Source organism: Gossypium hirsutum, chromosome A01 (assembly GCF_007990345.1).
Source record: "Gossypium hirsutum isolate 1008001.06 chromosome A01, Gossypium_hirsutum_v2.1, whole genome shotgun sequence".
Lineage (NCBI taxonomy): Eukaryota > Viridiplantae > Streptophyta > Magnoliopsida > Malvales > Malvaceae > Gossypium > Gossypium hirsutum.
In genome coordinates, this window is record NC_053424.1 from 30,064,233 (window position 1) to 30,075,839 (window position 11,607).

Consider the following 11,607-nt stretch of genomic DNA (forward strand, 5'->3'; position numbering starts at 1 on the left):
ATGGCTTAAAGTTTACATGCCAAAGCTCAAACACAACGTAATAGCTTATACATGCCAAAATGTTCTTCTAAGCCAACTAAGAAGAAAGTACCAAAACTTGCTATCCGGTGTGATGACTTCGATGACGGCCTGACCCCGCAAAAATAGATGAGTCCAAGCAACCTATAATGGGTGACAAGGAAACACCGAGTGAGTTTATAACTCAGTAAGTCATAAGCTATGCACTACCATCGATCAATAACATTATCACAAGAGAAAACAAAATGGAACGAGGCTAATTACTCCATCCATTCCGAACCATACCATAGTTCCTCCAACCTATCGATTCAATTTCATATCAATTCATGCATTCACATTCCATATACTCATCAATAGGACATTGAAGCATTTTCATAAATCAATTTATTTTCGTTACAATCAAACGACTAAACGGCCTTTCACCCATCCTACGATAAATTTTATGTACATGACTTCAAGTATAGTTGTCACATAGGTTCAAACTTACCGAGCTCAACACCAAGTATAAGCATAGCACCTATTAGCCATGTACTCAAGACACTTACCCGATCCGCTGTCCGCGATCGACTCAATAGTGTCGCACACATAGTGTCCATAATGATTCACGAATGCATATTGAGTCCGCACACTCAGTGCTATATAATCAACTCGCACACTTAGTGCTACGTAATCAAATCGCACACTTAGTGCTACATAGTCAAACTCGCACACTTAGTGCCGCATGGTCAATTCGCACACTTAGTGCATCATATTCATTTCGCACACTTAGTGCAACATAGTCAAATCGCACACTTAGTGCTGTACAATTTAATCCCGCGCACTTAGCGCCAATCTCATGGTCATAAATGGTTATACCCGCACGTTTAGTACCGAGATCAACAACTCAGTACATCTTACCTCTTTTCTTTTCATTCAACAATTTCATCATCACATACGTACATGCATATATATATATTTATTCATTCCATTCAGCATCAATACATAAACATTATGACCATTTGAAATAATACCAACTACATGCTTAATGACTTACCTCGTGTTGGGTAAGACGGTTCCAACTCGGCTACTCGATGACCTTTTCTTTGCCTTTGCTCGATTCACCTCCTTTAACTCCTTGAGCTTAATCAATAATTTAACTAGTTTAACCACCTTGCCAAATATTTACAATCCAATTTCACATGTATATGTATGTTAGTATATTCGGCTAATAACCTCATGCAACTACCATATCATCAAAATCTAATCACCCATGCACATGCATTAGGTAAGTTACCTTTGCTAATTTTAAACCCAACATCACACAAGCTCTCAAGGGATGGCCGAATGCTTCTTTTGTTACCCAACTAATCATTCGACAATTTCATCCCCTTTGCCACCCTTTTATGCCTAATTATCTAAATCAAGATAAGATCATCAACATGCCTAACCATAGCCGAATGTGCAACATTAATCTATCACCTCTATCTCTTAAATACTATCAAGTTCATTTACTTCTAATTTCTTAAGTTCCACATCTTAATGCCCATTATACATAATCAAATTTAACATCATCTATATATTTACTCATATGGCCGAATATACATACCCCCATATAATATCATTTTCATTCCATTTAACACTTAATTTCCACCACATAATCACTTGGCCGATTTTGCTAGCATACAAGCCTATGACCGAATGTCCTTGACCTCTAGTCACCTAGATTTTTATTCTTTAAGCCTCATCCAACTCATATTTTTCATTGACAACCTCCTTAACTTCAATTTATTCACATCTTTAATCATGCTACATTCGACCATTATTTAACAATAATTCATGCATCCTTTTTATTAAACACTCAAAATCAACCATCTTCATACCTCATCACCAAAGACATCAAAATACCAACCAAGAATGTAACATTCATGGCCGAATATCATCTCCATCAATTAACAAAATTTGAACCATGGCTAGGTAGATTTTCACTTACAACTTAAAATATACATGAATCTCAAAGAATAATATCAAACATACCTTAGTCTAGCAAACCACCATAGCCGATTTTCTCAAGCTTTTTCCCCTTCCTTTCTTTCCTCTATTCGGCCAAGGATGTTCAAGAATGAACATTTTTTTTTCTTTCTTCAATTCACGGCAACAAGGGGGTGAGACCATGTTTTTTTTTTCCATCACCCTTCCTTTCATTATTTAATTATCATGCTTATTATTTTATTTTCCTTACCATACATCACTAACACAACATGTTGGTGACATGTTTCCACCCATAGCATGGCCGGCCACTACATATTAGGGAGGGGGAATTTGACATGCAAGTCCCCTTTTTCTTCCACATGCACTAATAGGTCCTCATGCATTGACCTATCACATTTTAAAATTTTCTCATATAAGTCCTATTGACTAAATTCACATGCAATCGACTAAATCGAAGCTTGAAATTTTCACACATTCATGATTACATATTCTAGACAATAAACATCACATTCAAACCTTTCGGTGACTCGGTTTAGCGATCCCGAAACCACTTCCCGACTAGGGTTAATTTTGGGCTGTCACAACTGTTGTTATAAGCGATTCAATCAAAGGGAGATACTTTTCCCATGTACCTTCAAACTCAGGAATGCAACATGTCAACATATCCTCGAGCATCTGAATAACTCATTCGGATTGACCATCTGTTTGCGGGTGAAATGTAGTACTAAAGTGTGGCTTTGTAGCCATGCATCTTTTAGTTTCTTCCAAAACCTCTTTGTAAACATCAGATCTCTATTCAAAACAATGGGAACAGGTACTCCGTGTAATCTCACAACCTCGGAGATATACAATTAAGCTAACTTTTCAAGAAAATAGTCCTTTCATACAGGAATAAAATGAGCTAATTTTGTCAATCTGTCAACAACAACCTAGATCGCATCATTCTTACTCGAAGATCCGAAACAAAATCCATAGTTACTATATCCCATTTCCATGCAGGAATCATAATCGGCTGTAATAAACTAGAGGGCACTTGATGCTCAGCTTTAACTTGCTAACAAATCAAACATTTAGAAAGGAACTTTGAAATGTTACGTTTCATACTGTAACACCCCAAACCCGGCCTAGACGTTATGGCCAAATTTGTGATGTCACATTGGAGTGAGTTTTGAAAAGCGTAGTTCTATTGGAAAAGTCCGTTGCTATTAAAACCTTGTTGGCGATCCCTATGAGTAGCTAACTTATGTTGTTAAATTTGCAGGTTTGTTTAGCAAAGCATATGTCATACTAAATTGATGTTACACTTTAAAAGCATTGTTCGTGCGGAAGCTTTTAAAACCAGTTGCGTAGCATGGTAGTTGAAAATCATTTACTTTTGAAAAATTGAGTCCTATTACTAACAGATATAAATCAAATTAAATAAATTCCCAAATAAAAATAAAAACTTAAAACGACTTTATTACATAAAATTTACCCAAATTAAACTACCCTAACTAGAAATCAAAAAGGAAAAACATAAACTGTGGTGTGGCCATCTCTGAGTCCCTCGCATTACCAACCCGCCTAAGGATTACCTACGCAGATAAGCAGAAGAGTGAGTTTATAGAAACACAGTGTGTAGTCTCAATTTATCAAACAGTAAACCATGCAGTGTAAACAGTCTCGGCCTAGGCCTTTATCAGTAGCAATATTAGTGTGGGCCTTAGCCCAATTTAGTACAGTATCAGAGATATAATTAGAGATCCTACCCATCCATCCTCTACGCTCCACTCCGTCCAACCCTACACTCCATGTGGGGATAAAATCGACCCACCCATCCCTACACTCCAAAATATAGCACCGGTTGCAGCACTAACCAGTATATGCACCAGAGATGCCAATACAGTACACTTCCTCCAAATATATCAAACCCACCCCCAAGCAACATGTCATGTCATAATTTATACGTGTATGCAAAATGTCATGCTCGAATACAGTCAAATATAACATAGGGGTATATCAGTCATTTTACTTCTAGGGGTATAACAGTCATTTTATCAGTAAGGGGTCTAAGTGTACTTACCGACCCATTAGTAGGCCTACGGCCGTCTTAGGCGATCCATGCAACCTTAACAGTCAAACAGTGGAAATGGGCCAATGCCCATGATACAGCCTATGTAGGCCCACATGCCCGTGTGGCCCATTAAGCCCAACAGTGACATTGGCCGTGTGATCTACACAACCTGGTCCACAAAAATCCAAGCATCCATGTATTTTACCTATGTGGGGCCCAAGAGCCCGTGGGCTCTCATAGCCCATTTCAGTCCAACGTGGCCCAAAAACGGCCTAAACACACAATACCGCTCATGGTGGCCTCTACAATCACATGCTCGTACTTATGCATTTAGTTGACCACACGAACGAGTGTACGCCCGTGTGGCATCGGTGGTCCCAGTTTTTCGGCTTTTTCTATGTCACAATTGAAGTAGTGTGCTTACACACTTGTTGCGATTTAGAGTTAATTTGTGCCTCAAACACTCTTATACCTGAAGAATGATTCGTAATTCAATCACTCAGTTAGTAACTCATGATTAAAAAGGAAATTAATGGAGTTCCAATGATTATGGTCTTCTTACCAAAAGTCCTCAAAAATCACACCCTTGGTTCCTAGGGAAAGTGCCGACCCACTTGACCACTACCTACACAAAAGGTATCGCTTTTCCATATTAAACCCACACTTGAAGTAATAATAATACCATCATAATCGCACCACACTTACCAACATGTCTAAGCAGATTGCACTAAAGATGCAACGCACACCGCACCAAAAATAGAGATTAATCTGAAAGGAATTAGAGAAGTAATCAGTAGGAAGTGATAATGCAAGAAGTGGATCAACAATGTGACAAATCGAAAGAAAAGAAAACCTGTTGAGGCTTACCTTGCAATGTTTAGCCAACACAAAAGTACAAGCATGAGATAAGAGAAGCCCGTGCAACATAACAGATCATATCACACCTACCAAACCAAAGTAGAATGACAAAGTAAGATGGGCATTCGGCCAAGATTCCAACATGAAAAGAAAAGGAATGGAGAAATACAAAAGAGAAGGAGAAGAAAAAAGATGCTCAACCCAAGGGGGTACAACGTTGGGTGAAGGGAGAGGAAGAAGAGAGTTGGCTTACCACCAAGGCTGAGGTATTTGGCCAAGAAGATTATTTATGAGAGGGTAGAGAATAGAGAAGAAGTAGTATCGAGGTAGTCACAAAAGAAGTATGCCAAGGGAAAAATACCGAAATTGAAAAAAATCGAGAGGAAAAGAAAAGGTTATCGAATAATATTGAAGCAACAAGCTCTTATTTTCAGCATTAGGAGCATGACCGAATGACTAGATACCCTACTTCAACCCTCAAGGTTAAGAAGCATCCCATTTTGGCATAACAACCCCTCTCTCTCCACATTCCTAATTTTCTTCCTCAAAATCCTCCTCATATCCCTCAACTGATAACTTCTCAATCTCATCCCGCATTTCCCTCCTCAAAATTAGCTATTCACTTCCCACTCAACCACTCTGCCATCAGAGTTTCGGTCAACCCCAACTACTTACCTTACGAGAGCAACAAAATATAACTCTTTTATGCATAGGGTAGCTCAAACTCAAGACCCCTAGGCACACACCACACGCCACTTACCACTAAGCCAGCAGCCGTTACATTGCCATGCTTTACTCATTTAATTTAAAAGTGTACTAACAGCAAGTAAGGGTTTATTCAATTAGAAGCAAAAATTTGCTGAGGTTAAGGCTTAAACCCAAGACTTCCCAGACACTTCCAGAGCACTAAACCACTGAGGCAAACATACACCCATGTCACATACACACAATAATAATTTTAACACAGTTTTTAGGATTTGAGAGGTTGGGGCGTTACACATACAATGCCACCAATAGAGCTGTTTTAAGTTGTTATACATTTTTGTGCTTCCCAGATGAATAGATAAATGACAACTATGTGCTTCTTTTAAAATCATCATAATCAACTCCAAATTTCTCGAAACATATAATCGACCTCTGAATCTTAAACAGTCATTTGAATCAACTTGAATCTCTGAATCAGGATTCGAATCACACTGAGCTCGTTTAGCTAATAATTGATTATCAACTTTCTGAGCTTTACAAATCTATTGTAAAAACAATGGTCTTGCTTTCAACTCTGCTACAATTGAGCCATCATCAGACCTAGCCAACTGAGTATTCATTACACGTAGAGCAAACAAGGATTTTCGACTTAAAGTATCAGCAACAACATTCTCTTTTCTCGGATGGTAGTCAATTATTAACTCGTAATCTTTGAACAATTCTAGCCATCTCCGTTATCGCATATTCAAATCTTTCTAGAGTCATCAGATATTTCAAACTCTTATGATCTGAATAAACATGACATTTCTCACCAAACAGATAATGATGCCAAATCTTCAACACAAATACAATGGCTGCTAACTCTAAATTTTGCGTCGGGTAATTCTTTTCATGCAGCTTCAACTGTCTCAAGGAATAAGCTATGACTTTACCTTCTTGCATCAAAGCACAACCTAGACCATTCAATGATGTATCACTATAGAATACAAATTCTTTACCCGATTCTAGCTAAACTAACACTAGAGCTTCAATCAACAAAGCTTTTAGTTGATCAAAACTTTTCTGACAATCCTTGGACCATTCAAACTCTACATCTTTCTGAAGCAATCTAGTCAATGGAGTCACAATCCTCAAAAAGTCTTTCACAAATCACCTATAATAACCAGCTAATCCCAGAAAATTGCGGACTTCAGATACATTTCTCAAAGGCTTCTAATCCATTATTGTAGAAATTTTGCTTGGATCGACTCGGATACTTGATGCTGACACAATATACCTCAGAAAACTAACTTCACTCAACTAGAATTCACATTTACTAAACTTTGCAAATAACTGTTTATCACGCAGAGTTTGCAAAACAACTCTCAAATGCTCGGCATGCTCAGTTTCCTCTTTCGAATAGATCAAAATATCATCTATGAACACAACAAAAAATCGATTTAGATATGGTCTAAAGATCCAGTTCATTAAATACATAAAGACTACAGGAGCATTTGTTAGTCCAAAAGGCATAACTAAGAATTCATAATGCCCGTACCTCGTTCTGAATGTAGTCTTTGGCACATCAGAGTCTCTAACTCACAAATGATAATAACCCGATCTCAAATCTATCTTTGAAAACACTGTAGCCCCTTTTAACTGATTAAACAAATCATCTATTCTGGGCAGAGGATATTTATTCTTGATATTCACTTTATTAAGCTGTCGGTAGTCTATACACATTCTTATCATGCCATCTTTCTTTTTCACAAACAACACAAGAGCACCCCAGGACGAGAAACTCGACGTGCAAATCCTCTATCGATTAATTCTTGCTACTAAGCTTTTAATTCTTTTAACATTTTCGGAGACATTCTGTATAGAGCTATCAATATCGGTGTTGTACCTGGCATTAACTCAATGCCAAACTTAACCTCTCGGATCAGTGGTAAACCCGGTAACTCTTCAAGAAACACATCTGAATACTCACATACAACTCGCACTAATTCAATCTTCTTTTTAGTCACTTTCGTATCAAGAATATAAGGAAAATAGGCTTCACAACTCTTTATCACATATTTCTGAGCTAACATCGAAGAAATCACTGCTGGAAAACCATTCAATCATCTGACTCAATTTGAATAATCTCATTATTCTGACATCTCAAATCTATCGTCGTTCTTTTGTAATTCAAAATAGCATCATGCAACGTTAGCCAATCCATACCCAAAATTATATCAAACTCATCAAATGGTAACAACATCAAATCGGTTGGAAAATAATTATCCCGAATCATCAATGGATAGTTCTTGCACACTTTATCAACCAAAACACACTTGCCTAAGGGGTTCGATACTCTAATTACAAATTCAATAGACTCTACAGGAAAAGTCTTACTGGATATCAAATTCACACATACATACGAATGAGTTGATCCTGGATCTATCAATGCAATAACTTTAGTATCATAGACACTAAAAGTATTGGTAATAACATCTGGAGATGATGCTTCTTTGCGAGCGCAAATAGTATAGGCTCAGGCAAGTGCTCTAACATCAGATCTCATTGTAGTGTCTCGTGTCACACCTTTACCACCACTCACATTGCTCGTGTTTCTAGGTGGTCTACCTTTAGTTGCAGTGTTACTCGGCCTCGCGTTCTGAGCATTATCTTTTTCAGCTAACCCTAGACAATCTTCAATAAAGTAATCTCATGAACTACAACTGTAACAAGTTCTATTATTATTTTTCCTCCACCAATCTCCAAAATGTCGTCTTCCACATTGTTGATACTTGGGCTTAACATCTTTTACGTTACTGGAAACACAAAAATTAACACATTTTTTCGTGCCCTTTTTAACTTAAATTCATGCAGTTTCGATAAAATTTCGATAAGAAAATGATTAATTTTTATAAAATAATTAAAGTGTACTTAAAATATGAACATGTTGAATTTTAATTAATTTTATAATTAATTTTGATGAATTTTGGTTATTTTCAACAGATTTGTACAAATGGAGAAAAATGGTTCGGCAGACACTACTAGAAACACAAAACCGAAAAGCAATTTGAAGTATCAAGGCGAATTAACTTTAATCCTAAGATAGTCCAAAATTATGTTTATTAATTCATAATATAATTAATTTTAATTTATATCCAATTTGATTTGGGTTAATAAATTATTATTAATAAATTATGAAGTGTTCCAGTTGAGCCGAACCGAGTGAACTGAATCTACCAAGTAATGGATAGCCCAAAACCGCCCCATGTGCTGACCCAAATCAGCTTATTGTCTGATTATTTAGCTTGCAAAGAGGCCCTTGAAGACATGTTCAAATAGCATTCAAGCCCCTCCACAAATGGTGGCTTTCTAGATTTGTCCCAAGCTTAATTTAGCAAGTTTGAAATCATCAAACTTGTCATATGTGTGCCTAGCCAAGAGAGGGCTCTTTGGCTGCTAAATTTAGCTATTTTTAGTAGCCCTCTTCAGCTATAAAAACCAGTAAAGCTAATAATTTGAAACACATCCCTCATTCACATATCTTCTCTCACAATTCTTCTCTCCTCTTTCACTTTTTCTCTCATTTTTCCCATTCAAAGTTTCTTGCTTTTTTGCCGATTTCTCCTCTTGGGAAAGGAATCTTATTCAGCCATTTTTGAACAAAAATTGAGTGCTCGTAGCAGCCTTGATCAGCAAGTACAACGAAAAAGAAAGAACGGAGCAACCTAGTTAAGCCACGGAAAAACATAAGATTTGATTCTTATTCCCTATCTCTTTAAATTTTGTTGTTTTTGTGATGAACATATCTATGAATATTTATTTTTTTGGAATGGTTAATTTAATCAGCTTAGCTTGAATTTAATTCATGTTGGTTTGATTGCATTTTGTCATCTTAAATTATTAAAATTGTGTTTATGCTATTATAGGCCTTAGTAAAATGCTTGATTAAGTAAAATTATGCCTAAGTTATTCTTGCAATATAATTGTGAGGGAACTAATGAATTAATTATTTAAACGGATTGAAATTATAATTAATTAACACAATATTTAATGAGTGCATGTTTATTCTTCTAACGCAGCTGAAGGTTAAATTAGTATTGTATCTGGTGATACACTTGCATTGCATAACTTGCAAGATTATTGTGATTAAACTGTTTCAAGGTAAGGATACCTTGTTACATCAAATAGTCTTTTATGTTCTTATTTGATTTAATTAATCATTTGAATTGAAATAGGAATATGCAAGAGATTAGTTCAATTTAATGAGTATGTATGTGCAATAACATGTTTTATTATTAGAATCTGTTTAATCGATTGAATTGGCATAGGGATATGTTAAGAGATGAATGAATTTGTGTAGGTGAGTATGTTCATAAGTTAGCAAATTACCGAGTTGCCGTGAATTTATTTGTAACAACATAAACATGAGTTTAATAATTCTAAGTTAAAGAAATGTAATTAATCCAACACAATTACGTCGTCTTGATTAAATCATATTTTGAAATTGTGCATTAGAAGTTTTATTTTTATTTAGTTTAAAATCTTTTTTTAATCACCCTTTTCAAAATAATTTTTTTTACCAAAGTGTTTTAAAATGCATTCATAAATAATTCTTTTCACAGTCCTTCTGGGTATGATAACTCGACATTTACTTGTCAACTTATTACTTGTTGCGAATGGATGCACTTGCCCATCTCCGTCATTCTAAGTTTTTGACACCGTTGTCGGGGACTGTTTTAAAAGACATTATTTGTGAAATTATTATTTGCATTTTGGTCTTTTTTTTTTGTTAAATTTTAATTCCATTTTTCTTTTTTGTGTTTCTTTTAGGTGTTTATGAGTATTTATCAAATCATTAACGTACTCCCTGTAAACCTCGAAATTGAAAGGACTTCTTGACAAAGGAGAAGACAAGCGAACCAAAGAAGGACCGAAGATATGAATTTTGAAATTCCAAACCAAAATCCATGAGGAACATTCACTTATAATACACACAATCCGATCATTGTTGCTGATGATAGAAACTGTGCCATCCAACAATATGCCATTCCTCTATTCAACGAGCTCAATCTGAGTATTAGGAGACCCAAAATCAAGGCACAATAATTTGAGCTGAAGCCGATCATCTACCAAATGTTGAAAAATATGGGTCAATTTAGTGGGATTCCTAATGAAGATCCACATCTTCATCTTCGGCTATTCATGGAAGTGAGTGACTCATTTAAACTAGTTAGGGTAACTAAGGACGCCTTGAGACTGAGATTATTTCCATACTCCTTAAAAGATAGAGCATGAGCGTGGTTGAACTCACTACCATCTGGTTCCATAACTACATGGCAAGAGTTGGTTGAACATTTCTTAATGAAATATTTCCCTCGATCTTTAATCACCAAGATCCGAAATGAAATCACTTCATTTCAACAACTTGATGAAGAATCTTTATATGAGGCATGGGAGCGGTTCAAGGAGTTACTACGAAAGTACCCTCATAACGACATTCCTTGCTGCGTTCAAATGAAGACTTTCTATATTGGTCTCAATATTCATACTAGAATGATGGTGGATACTTCGACAAATAGAGCCCTTCTTTCTAAGTCTTACAATGATGCTTACGAGATTATTGAAAGAATTGCCAGCAATAACTATAAGTGGCCAACCAACCGAGTAGCCTCAGAAAGACGAGTAGCAGGAGTACATAAAGCAGACACACTTGCTTCTTTGGCAACCCAGGTATCCTCTATGCCTTCTATGCTTAAGAACATAACTATTAATGGTTTCAATGGTAATCTGACAGGTCAGCAATTGAACCAGTTTGAGAATATTTCTTGTGAATACTGTGCAGATGGCCATTTCTTTGAAAATTGCCCATCGAATCAAGAGTCAAATTATTACATGGGAAATCAGAATTGGAGTGGTCCAGAATCAAATTTTTACAACTCTTTATGGCAGAATCATCCAATTTCTGCATGGATTAATCAATGGGCAGACCATAATGACTCTGTTATGCCATTTCAACCAAATTATCT

The 11,607-nt window shown here is 36.3% G+C and overlaps 1 non-coding gene across 1 annotated transcript; it reads right to left on the reverse strand.

Moving 5' to 3' along the window:
- Window positions 1-10,972: 10,972 nt before the first annotated feature.
- Window positions 10,973-11,079, reverse strand: LOC121207707 (small nucleolar RNA R71). The gene has a single exon (XR_005902829.1). It is a non-coding gene; the product is annotated as a small nucleolar RNA R71 (small nucleolar RNA).
- Window positions 11,080-11,607: the final 528 nt, after the last annotated feature.